At 40.7% G+C, this 19,509-nt stretch overlaps 1 long non-coding RNA gene across 1 annotated transcript in view; it reads right to left on the bottom strand.

Annotated features, from left to right (window-relative positions):
- LOC149804724 (uncharacterized) overlaps nt 1–19,071 on the bottom strand; it is a 28,969-nt gene extending 9,898 nt beyond the window's left edge. Inside the window, exon 1 of the long non-coding RNA XR_016414207.1 lies at nt 18,997–19,071. This is a non-coding gene — a long non-coding RNA (uncharacterized LOC149804724). The remainder of the gene's footprint in view (nt 1–18,996) is intronic.
- Between the last annotated feature and the right edge of the window lie 438 nt (nt 19,072–19,509).

Genomic DNA, 19,509 nt, shown 5'->3' with positions numbered 1-19,509 from the left:
GTAAGATGTCGATGTACTTCAGAGTGTGGTGATGCGTAAAATATTTCCACATGCGTTCTTTCAAAGTGCGTTGAAAACGTTCCACGATGCTGGCTTTGGTTTCGTGATTCTCGGTAGTAAAAAAATGAATGTCACGTTTCTTTAATTCTTTTTGAAAAGCTTGGTTCAGAAATTCGGTGCCTTTGTCCGTTTGCCATCGAAGAGGGTGACGACCGCTTTGTTTCAACACCCGTTGTAGGGCTCGCACTAACTCGCTGCTCGATTTGGAAGTCAAGGGCACGACCCAGGTAAATTTGGAAAAGACGTCGATGACACAAAACCAATATTTGTAGCCACGATTGTAGCTGGCCAAATGAGAGACATCGGCTAAATCGGCTTGCCATTGATGATCGATGCCTTCCACTCGGGTGCGACTTGCGTCGATTGGGTTTGTGTAAAGTGTAGGTAGCTTGTTCTTGTAACCATCGTTGCACTTGAGGTAAACGGAGACTTTTCAGCCGCGTTTTGGCAACACGATACAATTTTTGAACTCCTGCGTAACCTGCAGGATGGGAGGGATCGTAGTAAATGCTGGCTAAGACTTTTTCCATTTTTGGTGTGTTAATAAGTCACCCACTCTTCGGTGATGCTACTTTGGGTGGGACGAAAGGGTGGTTTGGAACCGGATTTACGTGTCCGATGGGCTACGGGAGTAGAAGTCGAAGGTAGTGGTGGTGAAGGTGGAGGTGGTAATGGAATGGCTTTGGTCTTCTTTTCTTTTTTCACTTCTGGTTTCCCTTCTTTCTTTTTCACTTCTGTCGAAGGAGGCGTAGACATCATCTTTTTAACCCAAGCTTTCATTTCTTCTCGTTGGGGTGTGGGGGACGGGGTCAACAAGGATGCTGCAATCTTACTCGAAATGGGAGCTGCTGTCGGTGTTTGAAACACTTCGCGCATCTCTTCTTCCTCAGGTCTTTGTGGGGTAGCATCTCTGGTGACCCTTGGGGATGGTAGTGGTGGTGGTGGTAATGATGATGGTGCTGGACTTTTCATCAAGGTCTTAAAATCTTTCAGAGTGGGTAGAGCTGTTTCGTCTAAAGCTTTCTGGTGAAAGAGTTGCAGTCGTTGCAAGAGTTGACCGTACTTTTGCGATTTTTCTGTTTCGGACAAATCTTGGCGATCCATCAAGGATTGCAATTCGTGCTGTAACTGGGACATCTCGCTAAAATTGGGATTGGGAGGTAAATGCGGGGTGCGTTGTTCTTGCCAACGATGGTATTCCATCCATCGTTTGTAAGGCACTAAAGCTAGTTTTCGTCCTTCCATGGGGTTGTCAGGGGTCGATTCTGAGATCTTGGGACTTTCGAAGGCCTTTTTATCTTGCTCCCACCAGTCCTCCCAACATGGTTCCCAAGACTCCTTTCAGTATGCGGCCTAACAAGAGAGGCAAAATGCCTCCACGTTGGACCAACATCTTCTTTTTTTGACGAATGGGAATTTTCTTTCGAACCATTTGGCGAAGAACGTGACGATGTTTGCTTAAGCATTCTTTCTGGTGTTTGGACAAAGGAATCGTGCCTTTCAAAACGTTCAAACAACATTCGCACACGGTATCGATGACCTCTTTGGAGGCCGTTTGAATGAGTTTTTTTCGTAGGGGTGGAGAAGCTTTGGACAGGACAGATAACATGTCCCCATGTTTGGCTAAACGTGGTGGCAGTCCTTTCCTTTTCTTTCCTTGGGGTTTTCTGGAGGGTGACATCTTTGAGTCTTTAGGAGCACCAGAAAAACACTGATACCCTACTTGCTCACAGGCCTTTTTTATACTGGAACGCGTCGCCACTGATTGTCTTTACGTCGTATCAGTTTGAGGACAGGCATGACACGTCGTGCAGGGGTACGTAACGGACTAAATCGAGCCAGTTCTTGCTTGGACAAATCCAGTAAACTTTGTAACATACCCGATCTTTCATGGACTTTGATTTTGGGAGAAGGTACTGTGTGAGCAGCAGCCACTGCCGCTAAATTGGAGGGTCCTGCCACTGGGGAAGTTCTTTTGGGGGTCATCAACGGAGAAGTTCTTGGTGTGATCAACGTCTCCAAGTACTCTTCAGTTCCTGGTGACATCAACGGAGAAGTGGACAAACGTGAGGCTGTCGGAGACGCAGTCACCGCTGTGGCAGGTCGTGGTTTGCGAGTATAAGGTTGCGTCCTGGCCGAAGTGCCTCTCTTGCGACTAGTTTTCTTCTGTGGACTTTTCTTTTTCTGAGGACTTTTTCTCTGTTTCTTTTTCCGGGGTGGTGTCTGGTAAGAGGAGGGTCCTGCCACTGGAGAAGTTCTTCTCTTTGGGGACCTGGTCTTTTTCTTTTTCTTCTTGGGGCTTCGTTGAACTTTTGTCTTGGGTATAACTTTGGGGGCATTAGGATCCCATCTTAAGAGTGAGCGAATGATGACCCCTCCTAGAGTACCGCTCCCTCCAGGTTTCAAAATGAATTGTTTTTTGGTTTGAGTGTCGATACGGGGATCGGCCAGTTGGACCAAAGCAACTTTGTTTCGATCGAAAAAGCGTTGGGTTTGATGAGGAATCTGAATGATTCCTTGGAGTATTTGACGTGCTGTCACCGTGAACCATCGTAAGACTTCTTTGAGACTAGCTTCTAAAACACGAGCTCGTGTTTGTGGATTTTTTTCTCGACTGATGCCATACAAGGCACGAATCAATTTGACGGGAAGATGCGACTGAAGGGACGTCATGTTCACACTGTGTGAGACAGACGAAAAAAGGGTCTGAGGTTTTTATAGATTTTTTTCATGGGGAGTGAAATGAAGTCGAGGACGGAGACGTGTACAGGACAGGCCCTCCGTCTTGGCACCAGTGGTGAAACAAGTGGGTACGAAATCGCAAATCCTCGGGAGTGGTAGGTTTCAAATCGACGAGTAAATAGGCGTGTGGCGTTTGAGTGGCATCGTCGTACGCCTGAGTCAGCCAAGGCGTTCCTAACTGTTTGGCTAAGACTTGCACTTGCGATTTATCTCGAGGGCTTTTAAACAAGACCACGTAATGTGCATTGAGACTGATGGTGCGATGGGCTTTACTTTGTTGAAACAAATTTTGGGTGATGTAAACGACACTGGCATTACGGTGATGCCCTTTGCGCGTGAACCACAATTTAATTTCTTCTTCGTCTTCTCCTAACATGTCGTCGAAAATGACCAAATGGGTTTGACGGGAGTCAGAGACGATGCCGTCGTCTTCTTTAGGAATGCCTTCCACAAACACGATGGAATCGCCTTGACTTTCTCGCAAAAGGCTGTACGCCGATTGCCACTCTTTGTAACACCACACGATCCGTTGAGGGGGCCGATCGATCAAATGATGTTTATGTTCGATCAAACGTTTGACGAATTCGGTTTTGCCTGAACCGCTAGGTCCAGCAATGAGCATGTTAAAGGGATGGCGAAGATACAAAGCCTCCCAACTGGCACGATCTAAGTGTTCGTCGATGACTTTGACAGTAGAGGAAGAGGGAGCAGAGACAGCAGAGGTAGCCATGGTGTGAGAAATGTCACTTGTGACACGAAAAACAAACAAGACAAGAGTTTATATACTTTTTCAGAACACGTTTATTGAATGTTTTTTTTCAAACATGAATACGAAAGACAAAAATACATAAAAGCCAAAGGCTTAAGTACAAGGATAAAAGGCACATGATAACTATGAACGTGGAATAAACACAAGTGTCTGTACAACAACATGTTTTGGGTAATGTTCTAACCAGTTCTATAGTAGGGGGTAAGGTCACACAAGTGTCCTCCCGAAAAGGTCTTTCAGGCCTGTCCACGACAGTCCTGTCCTGGGTGACGGGTTCTTCTGGCACCGTCACTAACACGGGTTGAAAAGTAACTTTTTTCCTTGAACAACTCTCGTGCATACTGGGCCACTTCTTGGGTCCAAGCCTCAAAACCCCATTCTTTCCAGGCACGGACATCTGTCCAATGGGGATGTAAGTCACAAGCTACACACACATCGTCATACACGTCTTGGGTAGCTAAAAGTTGACGAATCTTTTTTTCCTGTTGAGGTCGAGAAGTATCCAGATGAAACCGCAAGGCTTTGAGCAAAAGGAGTTTTTCGTGACCATTTAAGGCCATTGAGGTGGTAAGTACTGATCGTAAAGAGTCCACAAAGAATCGGCTGGTAAACGAAATCCCAGAAAACAAGTCACTAAGACACACACCACTTGTCCCAAATTGAATGGATATAGTTCTTGTAATAATCGATGGTAATGATCCACAGTTTGAATATGGTCATTGAGTTCCTTCCACGGAATCTGTTGGATTACATACGACATAAGTCGTGGCATAGCAGCCTGTTTTTATAGTCTCTTTGTTTCGAAAAGAATACACGTACATTCTAGCCAGTGATCTTCGTTCTCCAGTTGGGAATGCAAATCTTGCATACTGTAACCGAAACGTCAGAGTTCGATTAGAAGTTTCCTCTTCCGCTAAGTAGATTCCACGTAACAAATGTTGGTAATCCTTTACCTCGTCTTCCTCAAGGGGTTGCTCTAGGTGAATCTCGAAGTAACCAAAATGATCAACACGTGAATCATCGGGGGCCTGGAAGTATTGAACAAGGTCTGACCATTGAAACAATTTCTGACGAATCAGTTCTCTTATACCATTCAGGTACCAGTGGTTAAAGATCTGGTGACGTAACGGATGCAATTGTTCTTTACGTTTCACTTGTATTTTCACCAGCTCTCGGTAAATCCTTTCTCTCAACTCCTCAGGCAAGCCCAAAATGTTCTCTTGTAAAGTATCCATAAGTATATACACTGTTTTTGGAATCGTTGGATGGTGACCAATAGCCTCGTTTACCTTTGTGCCTAATGTAATATCCACTCATAATCAGTCTTCTTGTACTTTGGAACATAGCATAATTTAAAAACGGACGAATCACTTTGAGTTTGCGTTTCACTTGTATTTTGATCAGTTCTCGGTAAATGCGTTCTCTCAACTCCACAGGCAAAGCACGAATGTTCTCTAGCAAAGTATCCATGAATAGGTCATACTAAATCCTCTTTGGTCTGCCACAAGAAATGTACTCTTTGCACAAACATGGTTTTACTTCAGTGTCGAATTTAAATCGTTGAGTCACTAATCTACACATTACAATTCGTTCAAAAGTTTCCTCTTTCACCAAGTTGACATAGTGTTTAAGATGTTGGTAATTCGTTAACTCTTCCTCTGGAATTCGATGCAGTACGTTTACAATGATGTAGGTAGAATCGTCCATACCAAACCAATCCTTTTGAAAACTAGAGGATCGTTGATCAATGTCTGTCCGATGGAACACTTTCAATTGAATCAATCCTTGTATAGCCTTCAGGTACCAGTGGTTCAAACACCGGTGACGTAACGGATGCAATTGTTCTTTACGTTTCACTTGTATTTTGACCAGCTCTCGGTAAATGCGTTCTCTCAACTCCACAGGCAAAGCACGAATGTTCTCTTGTAAAGTATCCATGAACAGATTATTATGGTAAGAAGTTACTTCAATGTCTCGGTCCCACTAAGGGTAAATAATGACAATTCGGTGACCATCGAGCATGTTCTACATAGGCCGAATCTTGCGGTTCCCAGTGGTGAAGTGACACACCGCAACTGAAGCACTTGACTTTATCTCCTTCGCCCAAGTAGAAAAATCCGGCTCTGGCTAATTCTTCGGGGGTCGGTCCTCCCAGATACTTTGGCCATTTTCCTTTGAACGATTGAAGACGATTTTCAAAGTCGCAGTATTCCGACAAACGCACAGGGAACGAATATTCGTCTTTCACAGGTTCGTTTCGATGAGGGTTGAGTGACATGGGTAGGAGTTTGCTCAGGGCTAGATGACATCCGTAGGGAGGGTAGACGTGAAGGTGAACATTCCCCTTTAAAACGAAACCCAGTAAAATGTCCAAGAGGACGAGCGGCATCACTTTCGCATCCCACAGGTTTGACACGCACAGCATCACTTTCCATGATAGGGGTAGGGACACTAAAGTTCCCATGATGCTTTACGGCATCGCTCAGGTCACAAGGTACAGCATCGTACCCATCGCAAGGCTCACAATCGCATTCCACTTCCGAAGCCTCACACTTGAATTGTGCCTTTCTAAACAACTTGTTCTGTGTTTGTCTGAAAGTATTCATCTTGTTCGCTCGGTCTTGGTAGTCACAATGAACTATCGATCTTGCCTAGGGTTCCTTTTTTATATACAGACCAATACCGACGTGACCGTACGGCAACGTAAAGTGATTGGGAAGTCTCACTCGCTTCTGGTACACAATTTGATAGACTTTTTCCAAGGGCTGACTGACGATGTGGTGAGTGGGTAAACGTACAATTTTGTTCGGTTGATAGGTGGTCACTTTAAAGTTTGCATCCTCTCCCGATTGCAAGGCTTCTTTCAATACCCCAAAGTTGACCACTCGACTGGTACGATAATTCAGAGTCAGTCCTTTCACTTTGCACGTCGTGTGCACTTCTCCTTGTTTGTCCCGGTATTCGTAGCCGTAATTTTTGGGACCGCCACTGACGAAACTTAGAATCTTGTCGTTGGGATGCTCGTCTGTCCAGGGTCCTAAACGGTCTCCTTCGATGTTAGGGTGATGTTGAATCGGGTGATGGATGTAAATGCAACTGTCCGTGTCAAAGTACAGGACGCGTTCTTCTAACAGTTCTAAAGCTTCGTACAATTTTAAGCGAGCATGGGCTGTCACGTAAGTCCAGATCTTCTTCGTAATTGACCAAGATCAAATCCTCGCGAACGACGTCCACGTGTTTCATGTATTTGGTTTTGTCGTGAATCATGTGGAAGTAGCGGGAAGGTTCTGTCAAATATTCCGTCTTGGGTAAACACGGTCGTTGTGCCATTTTACCCCACAAGCAATTTAACATCACTTTGGCAAACGATCGCCTGCCTTCGTTTTTCTCGATGTGGTCTAAAGAGATGCCTTCTTGTTCGTAGTATTTCTCTTTGAATTGTATTTGGTCTTCGGGAGTGTGACACCAAGAAGGATAGCCGCTGGCTTCTTGCTTCAGTTTCAAAAAGGCATCCACGTAGTCGGCGAAAATGCCTTTCTGAGTAGGGTCACCCTTGTGGTATTGTTGTGTCTTGGGAAAGTGGCAAATTTCGTACACTTCTAACAGTTGGTATCCCATGTCCATAGCTTTGAACAATTCTACGCTGACCCAGGTTCCCGTCGAGGCCCGTTCTTCCTGGCTGTGCTGACAAGGTTGGTCTTGGTTGCACGTTTCGGCACAAGTACGGCACAAGGGAAACATCAGTTTGCCTTGACAATGGTGAGGTAAGACGGGATGGTATAGGTTCGTGGGAGGCAAAACTTTACACTTGATCAAGCCTTCGTATTGTCGAATGTTTTTCAGGTCGATGTGTTCCGTCAGCAATTGCGGGTGCCCTACAGGAAAGCGACAATATTTGCACACGTAGGGATACAGCGAACACACGTCCAAGTATTTGATTTCTTCTCCTTTCTCTTCGTCGGCTTGGTACAGCAAACAGGTGGCATTGGTCCTTCCTCCGTACAAACTATCCCTCGGGTTCAACGGGTCCATGAACTGGTAACTTTCCACGAGACGTTTAAACTCGGGATCGGTTTTCATTCGGTGATCGTACTCGTATTCCCACATTTCCACCACTTGGTATCCTTGCTGTTCTAACTTTAGGCGCCGCTGAGAAGTGTCCTGGTACAAGTCTTCCATGGTTCGTTGCAAAAACTGATTTTTAGTGCCACGGTCAGGGTAACAGACGGGACATCCGTGAAATAAGCAACCGTTAAACTCGTACACGATCTTGGGGTTTTCTAAGTCCCAGCCATCGACCGAATACGTTCCGATGGTCTTTTCGCCCCCTCCGTTGCGGGCATGTTGAATCCACTTGTCTTCCTTGTCGCACAAGTAATGTAACCAACGTAGGGCTTTGACCGAGTATTCACGCTTGACATAGTGGGTCGTTTGAGGACTGATGACAGCCACGGTGTTTTCAGGCATGAATCGTTGTCGATACACTAAGGAACACGCTTTGGCAATGGTGCAAGCTTCTTTCAAAGGATCGACCCCTCCGTGTTCCATGAACAGTTCTCTAAATTTTCCACAGCAACGTCGTAAAATGTCCACGTCGGAACGACAATACTTTAGCATTTCTTCCTGAAAGTCGAAAGGGTCCGAAGCATGAGCCTGGTACCAAGCGTAGAAAGCTTCTCGTTGTTCGGTACGCATGTTGTCGGGGTCGTAATAGTGAGCCTCAGGTAAATGGGGTAGAACGGCGTGTTGATTGGCTTCCGTATTGAAAAAGTGTGGAAAGTACCCTTTAGCCATTTCTGTCATTCCAAACGTTTTAGGCATTCGACTCAAAGGCATGGCCAAGTAACTCATCGAATCTTTAAACTGTACTTGTCCCACTTGCATGAAAATGATTTTGGCTCCGTTCAAAGTCACTTTAGGACGCTCGGTGCCTTGTTCCGTATAGTACCTCAAAAGAAACTGTCCATCGTATCCGGAGAAATTGTGAGCCATCACCGTGGCATGACGATGACAATCTCCGTAACGTTCGATGTCCTCTTGGCTCCACGTCTTGTCGACGGGGTCGAAGACCCATTGGGCAAAATCGGCTAACGTGTTCGGTCCTCGAAAGATTTTTTCACCCCCTCCGGGAATCTTGCTGCAGTGAGGGCAATGACTGAAGATAGGTTCTTGAATGCACTTCTCGCACGCTCGATGAGCCACGCAGAAATTAGGAATGTGAATGCCAGTCTCTTGCATGCATTCGAAATCGAAAAAGATGAAATTGCCTTTCTTCTTGTGGCCGTCCTCTTTCTCTGGTGGGGATTGGTATTTTTGCACGTAACATTGGTGTTCCAAGTCCACGATGTGGTGACAAATGTGACATTTTTTCTTTCCTGAACATACGTGTGCCTTGGTATTATTGGTACGTATGACTTGTTCACACGTAGGGCACAATCTCAGCAGTTGACAAGCGCATTTCTTCTGTGAACCTTGCGTTTTCAGATGTTGTTGGTAACAGGTAGGGCTGACAAACGTGCGCAGACAAGTTGAACAAGGCACTGGTTCTTCGCTCAGACAGGGTGAAGAGGCCAAACATCCTGAGCATTTCAATCCACAATGCTTGTTTTGCTCTCGATTGTTATAACCATGGTCACATTTCTCACAATAATAAACATATCCCAGGAATCCAGTGATACTGGTAATGGTATCGAAATGTTCATCGTGATGATAAAGGTGAATGTATTTTCCGTCCTTAAAATCTTGCCCTCGAAACAACAGAGGTCCGCGCACTTCTTGAGGGTGCACTTTCAAGGTGTATCGTGGAGCTAGGACATCTTGCAATTTTTGCATCTCAGGAATGCCACAGGGTGTGTCTTTGGACAGGTCAGCTTGTTGCAACAGGAGTTCTGCTTCGTTTCGTTGTTTGGCTCGGTCCGATTGTCGAATAGTTTTCCAGGCTCTTTTCCATTCTGTCGTGTCGTTCTTGTTGGCATAGGTTCGTCCCACCACGATGGCACGGGCTAAACACATCTGGTCTTGAGGGTTGTGAATTTGGACGAGGCTCTTTTTGGTACTGCGAAGTTCGTTCACCAATAACACCTTATTGCGTTGTCCGGTCCCTTGAGGAGGAGAAACGTGGGTCATGTCCAGTGTGGCTTTTCCATCGGTGATGTCAAACTGGTCATTAGATTGTTGTACGTGTTGAATCTTGTTAATGACTTTGGAAGCGGTCAATTCTGCAGGGGTGCTAAACTCGATCCAAACAGGGGATTTCAAACCGTCGTGTTGTATGGAAAGTCTCAAGCGATCGTCTTCTTTGGGTTGACATTGTCGCTTGAGTGCAGTGAGCAAAGAATCCCACACCCCAGTGATAAACCCTTCTGCTTTCTCTAACGGCACTTCAGCCTTGAAATCTTTAAACTTCACCGTGTATTTGTAAGCCGTGGTTCTAAATTTCCTAGAGGAGCGCTTTTCCGTCTCTCGAATGGAATAGTACTTTTCAGGGTTGACTAAGGGTGGTGAACTTGGTTGAGAGGTTTCAAATTCTGGTTCACTCATGTCCTCTTCAAAATCACTGGCATGAATTTGTGCCAAGATTTCAGCCCTGGTACGAGGCGATAGATCACGTTTCTGCCTCTTACTTTCTTCTTCTTTCTTTTCAAATGAATAGGATCGTTTCATCTTGAGTGAAAAACGTCAAATGACTCAAGTTCAAACACCATAGACTAATTTATAGTCATGGCAGACCAGCGTATATAAAAGGGTGTGTGTCTTGTTCTTTCACTATTCATTTCACTCTCAAGCCGAGCACAACGATGGAAGAGACTAACCAAATCGAACGTTTCGTCAGAGCTTTGCGAGGGGTCATTAGAAAATTCTCTTCAGACCAGCCTACGGACTACTCTCCTTCTTTTCGAGATAAAAGTCAAGATACTTGCTATATCTGTCAGAAGAAAGGGCATTGGTCTTCAGAGTGTCCAGACCGTCAAAAAAGAACAAAAACAGGGACAAAAAAAGACAAAAGTCAAGATACCTGTTATTATTGCAAAGAAAAAGGACATTGGTCTCCAGATTGCCCAAAAAAGAAACAAGAGGAATCAGAAGAAAAGAGGAATTCTTCAGAAGAAGAGATGGATTCGTCAGAGGAAGAGAGAGATTCTTCTGAGGAAGAAAGAAGACAGGTGAAGAAAAAGAAACAGGAGAAAAAAAGAAAAAGGGAAGTAAGCGAGGAGGAAGAAGAAGAGGAAAAGAGTGTGACGGTGAAAAAATTCAAAAAACAGAGAGACTAAACAAGGAGAAAGAAGAAGAAGTCAATGAACTTTTTATTAAAGTGTTGTGTTGTGAATTGTGAATTGGATTGTAAAAAAAATGGATAAAAGAATAAATTAATGATTTAAGGCAAGTGTCTTTGAGTTTTGATTTTAAAATAAGAACGTACACTCATGCACTCATACACAGACACGTACTATAAGGGTAAAATGGGTGGGGTTTTTTTGAGTTATTGGCAAATTGAAATTGTATTTCTTTTCGAGAAATGTGGGTGGCCCTGAAAAGGGCCTTTTTCTTCATGGTGAAGGGGTGAGTTTAAGCAATCAACTTTAACTGCCTTAAGCCTTTGCCACGGCCAAGGCCTACTTCTGGACTGCGTAATGTTGATGATGATGATAATGATTGGGTTGAAATCACTAAGGGTGGTACGGTAGGCTTAGTCACAGGGTTGACGTGTTTAGCTCGGGAAGGTCGTATTCTCTTCGGTCGTAATAAAGAAGTCTGATACATTTGTTTCAGACTTCTTAACTCCGCTAAAATGTCCAACAGTACCGTGACCGTTTGATTTTCACCCTCTTGTTTCTTTGCTGCTACTTCTTCTTGCTGTTGCTGCTGTTGTTTTTTTCTTACCTCTTCTTCTTGCTGTTGCTGTAGGAGAAAAGCCTGTTCCGCTTCCTTTTGTCGTTGTATAAATTTCTCCAATTCTTCTTTCTGTCTCTGTCTAAAATTCTCCACTTGCGGTAATGAAGAAGGTAACGAAGGTTCCGGAACAAATTCTTGCGAGGAGAGAAAATCCACAAAATCCCAATTCACCTCTTCTGAAAGTAAGTCCGGGTTCCCTTGGGCGGTCTCCCCTACTGGTGCACCCCATTGGACCGTTTTCTGAGTTTCCGTCATGTTGAATCACTGTCGCATAGATTGACTGCACACAAGCGCTAGCGAATCTATATTGACTACGTGACGTCACAGACTGCTCTCTTCGGACTGGATGCGGGCTGACTGAATTTCGTAACGCGTGTTCGGATTGGTGAATGAACTCAATCCGTTTCAATCCTACCTCTGCCTATAAATAAGCGCATTTCACTGCATTGATTCACCTGTTCTCGTCGCTTCAAGATGTGGACCACAGTTGAGTCATCCACCCTTGTGTCTTCCATGATGTTTCGGACAGACTTGCTCATGTATGTCCGATCGAAGTGGACCGTTGTCCACAGGACAAACACCAGCCTGTGGATACGTAGGATCTACGTTGAAAGACAAGGATGCCTGAAAAGAGTGCTGATTTACGGACCAACAGTGAGACGTAGCCTAAGGACAAGAAGAAGACCAATGCGGTGCCATTTATGTTAATGAATACATTAACATAAACCCAAAGGCCCTTTTCAGGGCCAGCCATATATCTCGAAAAGAGATAGCCTTTCAATTGCCTACCCCTTTTTTTAAAAAAAAAAAAAATCCCATGTTCAATTCCCCTTGTACGTATATTAACCCACAATTTATTCCCATGTTAAATTTCCCTTGAGGCTAATCTGACCCACGATTTTTCTTCATGTTAAATTTCCCTTGAGGCTAATCTGACCCACAATTTTCTCCATGTTAATTTCCCTTGAGGCTAATCCTACCCACGATTTTTCTCCATGTTAAATTTCCATTGAGGCTAATCTGACCCAAGGGTGTTTTTAATGCTAATTCCCATTGAGGCTAATCCTACCCCCTTCACTACTTCCGGAGTCTCGTGATTCGGATCATTGCGGAAATAATACCATCCGGTGTCTCGTGATTCGGATAATTGTGGAAATAATACCATCCGGATTCTCATGATACGGATCATTGTGGAAATAATACCATCCGGAGTCTCATGATTCGGATCCTTGTGGAAATAATACCATCCGGAATCTCATGATTCGGATCATTGTGGAAATAATACCATCCGGAGTCTCATGATTCGGATCATTGTGGACATCATGCAGCAATATACATGCTGACTTCTGTGTTGATTTTTCAGCACACTTTTGTTTTATCGATTTCATTTTTAATTCATGTTTTCTAACTCGCATATTAGTGCTCTTTACACCTGTTCCCTCTTCAATGCGATTTGGAACGCCTCTGTATTTACGTTGTTTCATTGTATATTTTACCAACGGTACCACTTAATGCGAGTATCATTTTTTTCTTCTTCAGATTAATGCAAGCGGTAATTATATCAATTCTACATTATAACTCGAGTGTTTTTTTATCTACTTTAGTTTTGAATGCTTCAATAGATATTGTAATCATTTGCACCAAATAAAAATTAAATCTTTCTTAGCTCGTGAATTTTTGGGGCATATTACCTCAGTGCGACTCTGCCCTACCCCTGTATTAGTGACAATTCATATACTATACCTTTATAGTAATTTTATATAGTCAATATACTGTAACTTTATATCTGTTTTATACAGTTAATTCTCAGAGTGCAATGTGTTGCAAAATTCTAAGAGCATACAGTTTCTACATCATCAACAAAATGTAATATGGCCGTAGGTTATTCTCATTGATCTAATCGTACACATCTTGTTATTTCTGAGATCAACCTCTTTTTGTTGCGTTTTTGGTTATTTCTGTAAATCCATTCTTCTTCTGCGAATCTGCCAATATATTAGTTTCAATGATTGCTGGAAAATGTTTTATATCGACTTAGAAATCGATTAGCCATAACGACAGCTGTTATTTTATGTAAATTTATGTAAGCGCACATTATGTCACGGGTATTTCATTGTTATCATAATAATTATAGGCTACTGAGTAACTAATAAGCAAACTTAGAGAATTATTTAAAAGAAAATGTGTCGGCTACAAAAAAGATAACTTTATTTGTGCATGGCTGTCTTTTTCTAGTCTTTTTTTATATAATCGTATATACTTTATATACATATACTTATATATGTTATAAAAGCTTTCACATATGGAAGAAAGGAAAATTGGTAAACTGATTTCGCTATTGAATTTTATTTTCATATATTACGTATCTATGGTCTTAACCTTTGAAACAGGAAAGAGCGAATAGCATCAAGCTTTGTTTTTGTTGTCGTTGTAGGGTTTAACGCCATTTTTCAGCACACGATAGGTTATACATGGCGGCCAGTATTAAACTTTGTAAAAATCAATCAATTTCTCTAGAACATAAAGTAATAACATTTTTAAATAAAGAACTTACAACGTTGCGAATTAAATCCAAATTATTTTAGAATTACTAAAGAAAGTCCAGTTCTGAATAATCTTTAGTGGTATTTGTGTTCCAAATAATATCCCACGCTGAAGATGTTGATGTGTTTGTAGAATTTCTAAAATTCTCGTTAGCCAAATGTTACATATATCTATATCACATATATTATTTGATAATGTAGTTTTATTATTTGGTTAATTATATATTTTTGAATTCTTTAATTTCCATGACTAGCCTGTGCGGTAGGAATATGCACTATTTCCATTCGTAAATCAAGGTCAAATCGCCAAGTTCACGTGAACATTACATGTTCGTCTAAATAGGTAATGATTATTGAATACAGATCAGATCATCATTATATGATCTAGGGAGTACATTTGTACTGAAGAAACGTATGTGTCATAGCTGGTGACCGGTTAAATTATACAAAATCTAGTGCTGACTGAATAATTTTATTTTTAAAATATTTGGAACTATATTCTTGTGATTTCGATTTGTTTATCTACTTCGTAAATAGCTATCATATTAAGGACTTAAACACGTAGCGTTCTCATTCAACAATTAGCTGGCTTGTAAGAGATATGACAGGAATTTTGATTTATTTATAATTTGTTAACTGAAATTGCGGAGCTGAAACATTTATTCTAAACACACAGTACCTTACTGGATTATTGTGAAATTATTCAAGTATTTGATATTTTTTAATTTCATTTGGTTACTGTGAGACGTTCAAATTTCATTGGATTTACCGTGAACAAGTTAAATCTCTTCGATATCAGAACATTAGCACATAAGTGCGTTAGAACTCTCATTCGGAATACTTTTGGAGCGTTTCCAGATTAATGTGAAAATGATAGTACATTTACGAAATTCTAGGAATCCATATCATAATGTAAGTTATTTTTAATTCTTTGATTTTGTTTGACTTTATATTTTAGGGAAGTAAATACATATTTTGGATTATAGAATGCTTGTTGGGTTCTTGCTTTTTTTTTTTTTTTCTTATTTCGTAGCTTAAGCCCCTAGGACGTTGTTGTTGTTGTTCTAGGGTTTAACGCCATTTTTCAGCACAAGATAGGCTATACATGGCGGCCAGTATTAATGGTGGAGGAAGAACCCTGGAAAACCCAGGTAAGAACCACCGACCCACGAGAAGCTACTGGCAGGCTTTCCCACGTACCCACGCTAGCCGAGCTTTGGACTCGAACCCACGCAGACAGAGGTGAGACGGCAGTGATCCGGAACGTTGAGCGCTTTAGACCCCCCCCCCCCCCCCAGGACGTAACACATCTAATGAGGTTAAAAATTAACGTTAAAAAGCTTGTAAAGATCAGATTGAAAGTGAATGATTCTTCATTCGTGTCTTTGTCAGATACAAAACTGACAAGTGTTGGGACCTAAAGAAGTCAAGGCAATAGTCAGATGTGCGGAATAGGAAAAGAGAGCATAATATTTATTTGTGGAAAGGGATGCTATGAATAACTGTTGTTGTTTTTTTTAATTTAAAGAGTGTGGCTATTATGATAGCATATGTCGGTTTTGTTTCATTGTGATATACATTGCTGTTACCCACTAAATGGTTGATATACAGTGCAGTTACCCACTAAATGGATTTAATATGGCTGTCGAAGGGATGTACAATCTGCAGATGAAAAGAAGATAAAGACAAATCGGAACCAGTTTAGATAGGAGACGGAGTTGTTCGGAACATCGAACTCTTACTGCAGGTTGGACTGTGCATGAATCAGATGACATTATATTGACAGCTACGTGGTTAACCTATTGTGTGTTATATGCAGAACGTATTCATAACGATTCAAATTAAACGTCAGTAAATGGGAAAGTTTGGAACTAAACATTTGCAAATTATTACTTGCTATTTATTTCATAGTACTGTGGTTGTTTTTTTAATACATAACACTAGCTGCATATAATATAACAATATGTGCTCAGCTTTAAATAATAAACTATAGACACGCATTTGACGCTTAGCATTAAGAATAAGTTTGACAAATCTCCATCCCCCATTCAGTCTCTGGTCTTAGCGGGGTTCTGAAACGTATTAACAAAAGGCAGCACGGTTGATATTAATTGCTATAACATATACTTTACTATCTTTGTTGACAGAGCTGCACTGAGTGTATTTTCGTGATGGCTAAAAGTTTGAATTAAACAAAAACTAGGTCATAAGTGAAAAATGAATTCCCTCGGCTTGCGTGAGCAGCATTAGAAAATATAGATGCGTATAGAACGAATGCATTAATCACACTTGTCTTATAGTTTCGGTTGAAATATGAGGACTGCTCCCTGTCTCTACCATTATACTCTGTGCAGATATGTCTTTATGTGCCATGATATTCATTTTCAGATAAAGGGAACCATCTGAATGCTATATTGTCTGGTTTTTCTCATTTAACATTCATTTTTATTCACTTTATGATTTCCTTTTTTAAATTGGAAGGTGTCATTTTTCATACAGTTAGATGTTTGACGAAAAACAGGGTCAGATAAATCTCAAGTCATTATCAAGTGTTCACTAAATGGTTGAACGCTCAACATTTTCTTTCAACTGAAATTTTGAAAAGATTATATTGTCTAATTTAAAAGGCATCATTAAATAATATATTTCTAATTCTGCTAATTGAGAATTTTTCATAAATTCAGGCTAATAAATCCAATTCTATGAAGAAAAAAAAGGTTTTTAAACTCAATAGGGAAATACTTTATCGAATACGTGGTAAATGACACAGGTATCTAGATGACATTTTTTTTCTTCTTTCCATTACAAGCTACTGAGGTGAGAATTAACTGTAAATATTACAAATCATCGCCAAAGACAAAGAACCGGATTTTGTTTATTAATGGTATAAGATAATTACATTTGGGTTATTCTTATTTCTTGTTTAAAAAATGAGCCAAATTACGTGCTAAAAGCTATTTCAATGATCGGCATAAAACTATTTGAATTGCCGTATTCATTATGCTAAGCCAACAATGAAATAAGATAATATTCTTGTCACTTTTTATGTATGGTTGTTTCTAATGCACATAGGGAATGAGTGATTTAAGTACACTAATGATCGCTAAATACTTAAGTTTTCAGTTCGTGCACTCAATCGGAAAAGAAAGTTTCTGAAGTACATAGTGTGTTCATCTGAATTGGGCTACATCTTATAATGTATTTTCATTGGTATTGTAAATTAAATTACATTAGTTAAAAGCCATCTACGCTAGTATAAAAGTTGAACTCACGATTTCCCTGGAGCTGGTCCCTTTGTTTTCCTTCCCTGTATATATCTTTATGACATATACTTCCTTCCTCAAACACTAGGTCTTGCGACTGATTTCTATATAATGGTCCCTAAATTTAAGTGATCTTGACCAAGGATCAATCTTTTGTGTTGTGTGTGTTATATGTGTATACTATATTGTTTTAATAATGTAATATCGTGCTTGTGTTAGGAATGATTATTTTATATATTTTAATTTGCACTACATTTTTGTATCTACTTTGTTTATTTGCGTTAAAAAAGTAAGGTATATTAATTGGTTCTCTGGTTTCGGTCTAGTTATTATGTTTTACTATTGACGAGATCGGCATTATCGTACATACTATATATATAGTGTTACGAGTCTAGGCTCTTACAAAAAGTAACAGAAAAGAGCGAAGGCAACAAGCTTTGTAAAATTTAACAAATAATTTTTTTCCCTAGAATATCAAGTGAAAGATGAGAAAACAGAACTTAAGATTTACGAGTAAAATCCCCAAAAAATTAAAGAATTAAAAAATAGAAATTCTAGAAATAAAATGTTTTGAATGAAACTGAGTTCGAATCCCGATGAAATCCAGAATGGAAGACGATGAAGTCTGTTGTAGCCTGCGAAGTGTTGTTGTGTCTACAGTTCCTTGTTGACTCACAGAAACTATTTTTTCAGTTTTGAATTCAGTATAACTTCCAAGAATTTTGTAGTAGCGGTTATACATGTATTTCCAGGGAAAAGATTCACTTGAATTTCAATAAAATAAAATTTCATTTCAAACTGGTAACATCATATGTTTAGAGCCTGACTGACAATACTTTATCATAATATGAGTTATAAGACTAACTACAACGCAAAACAGATTCCCCTTATGGGGGTAAAGAGTTCATCTTTCCAGAAGGAATGGAAGTTTGTTACATGATCATTATCACGCGGTCCACGTATAGCCCTGACATACTTAATGATTCTTACTCTAGAAAGAATTTTTAAAAAGTTGTTTACCGAGACTGTCGATGGTCTGAATCAAGGTCAGAAACTAGATACAGTGTTTTTTAATAGTTGTTCATAAAATTTAAAATTTCAGGTCAAACAGAACTGAAACGAATCTCTGGAAAATGTCAAATCCAGTAAATAAAGTTACAATACAATAACACGTAATGGAATTAAAAAATTAAGACTAAGACACAAACAATTAAGTATACATGACTATATATATATATATATATATATATATATATATATATATATATATATATATATATATATATATATATATATATATATATAGAGAGAGAGAGAGAGAGAGAGAGAGAGAGAGAGAGAGAGAGAGAGATTTTCTTCATTTCGTCGCTATATACATACGCAGTTCCCCAGTTCTTTCCACCATAGGGGCCCCGAGTGGCCGAGTGGTCTAAAGCGCTCTCCGTTACGGATCACTGCCATCTCACCTCTGTCTGCGTAGGTTCGAGTCTCGGATTCGACCAATGTGGGTATGTGAGAAAGCTTGCCAGTAGCTTCTCGAGGGTCGGTGGTTGTTTCCGGGGTTTTCCCTCGATCTTCCTCCAACATTAATACTGGCCACCATGTATAGCCTATCGTGTGCTGAAAAATGGCGTTAAACCCTACAACAACAACAACAACTTTCCAGCATAATACTTGTATGCTGTGAGAGGGGCCAGAAATCACTCATGCGTCATGATTAACATACCTAAGTACAAAACACTTGGCAAATATTCGTTAGTGACGATAGCAGTTATCTTCTTGTCCAGCGGCTCAATTACTTGCCGGATGTAGTAAATACCTAATAAGAGAGGGAGATAACTCGGTTACCGGAAAGTTCTATATGATGCAGTCAGTTGATTCATTCATTCATGTATTTCCCAAAATATTTCGCATTTCTTGTAACAATTTACCTTATACGTCATAGCGCTCCACAAGATACACTAAACTGGTTTTTTGCGTGTAGCACGAAATTTGCCAGTTGTTTGAACAAGTGGAAACTTATTCCTGGCTGGAGTGATGATACCTAAATGCGCTAGATGATTTGCAAAAAAAGGTACATGTGTTTTATCGAAAAATGTACCTGTGTTTTATCCAGCCATTTCAATACAACATGCATTTGACTTTTATGGCAACATCAGAAGTAAATTTATACGTTCAGGTTTAATTGTACTTAAACAGGAATGTGTTTCACGAATAAAACGACAACTGTGGTTAGGCT

The sequence above is a fragment of the Sinohyriopsis cumingii genome, chromosome 2 (genome assembly GCF_028554795.1).
Source record: "Sinohyriopsis cumingii isolate HCF-2022 chromosome 2, ASM2855479v2, whole genome shotgun sequence".
Classification (NCBI taxonomy): Eukaryota; Metazoa; Mollusca; class Bivalvia; order Unionida; family Unionidae; genus Sinohyriopsis; species Sinohyriopsis cumingii.
The sequence above is the reverse complement of the archived record's forward strand: the minus strand, read 5'-3'. Positions and strand labels throughout refer to the sequence as shown.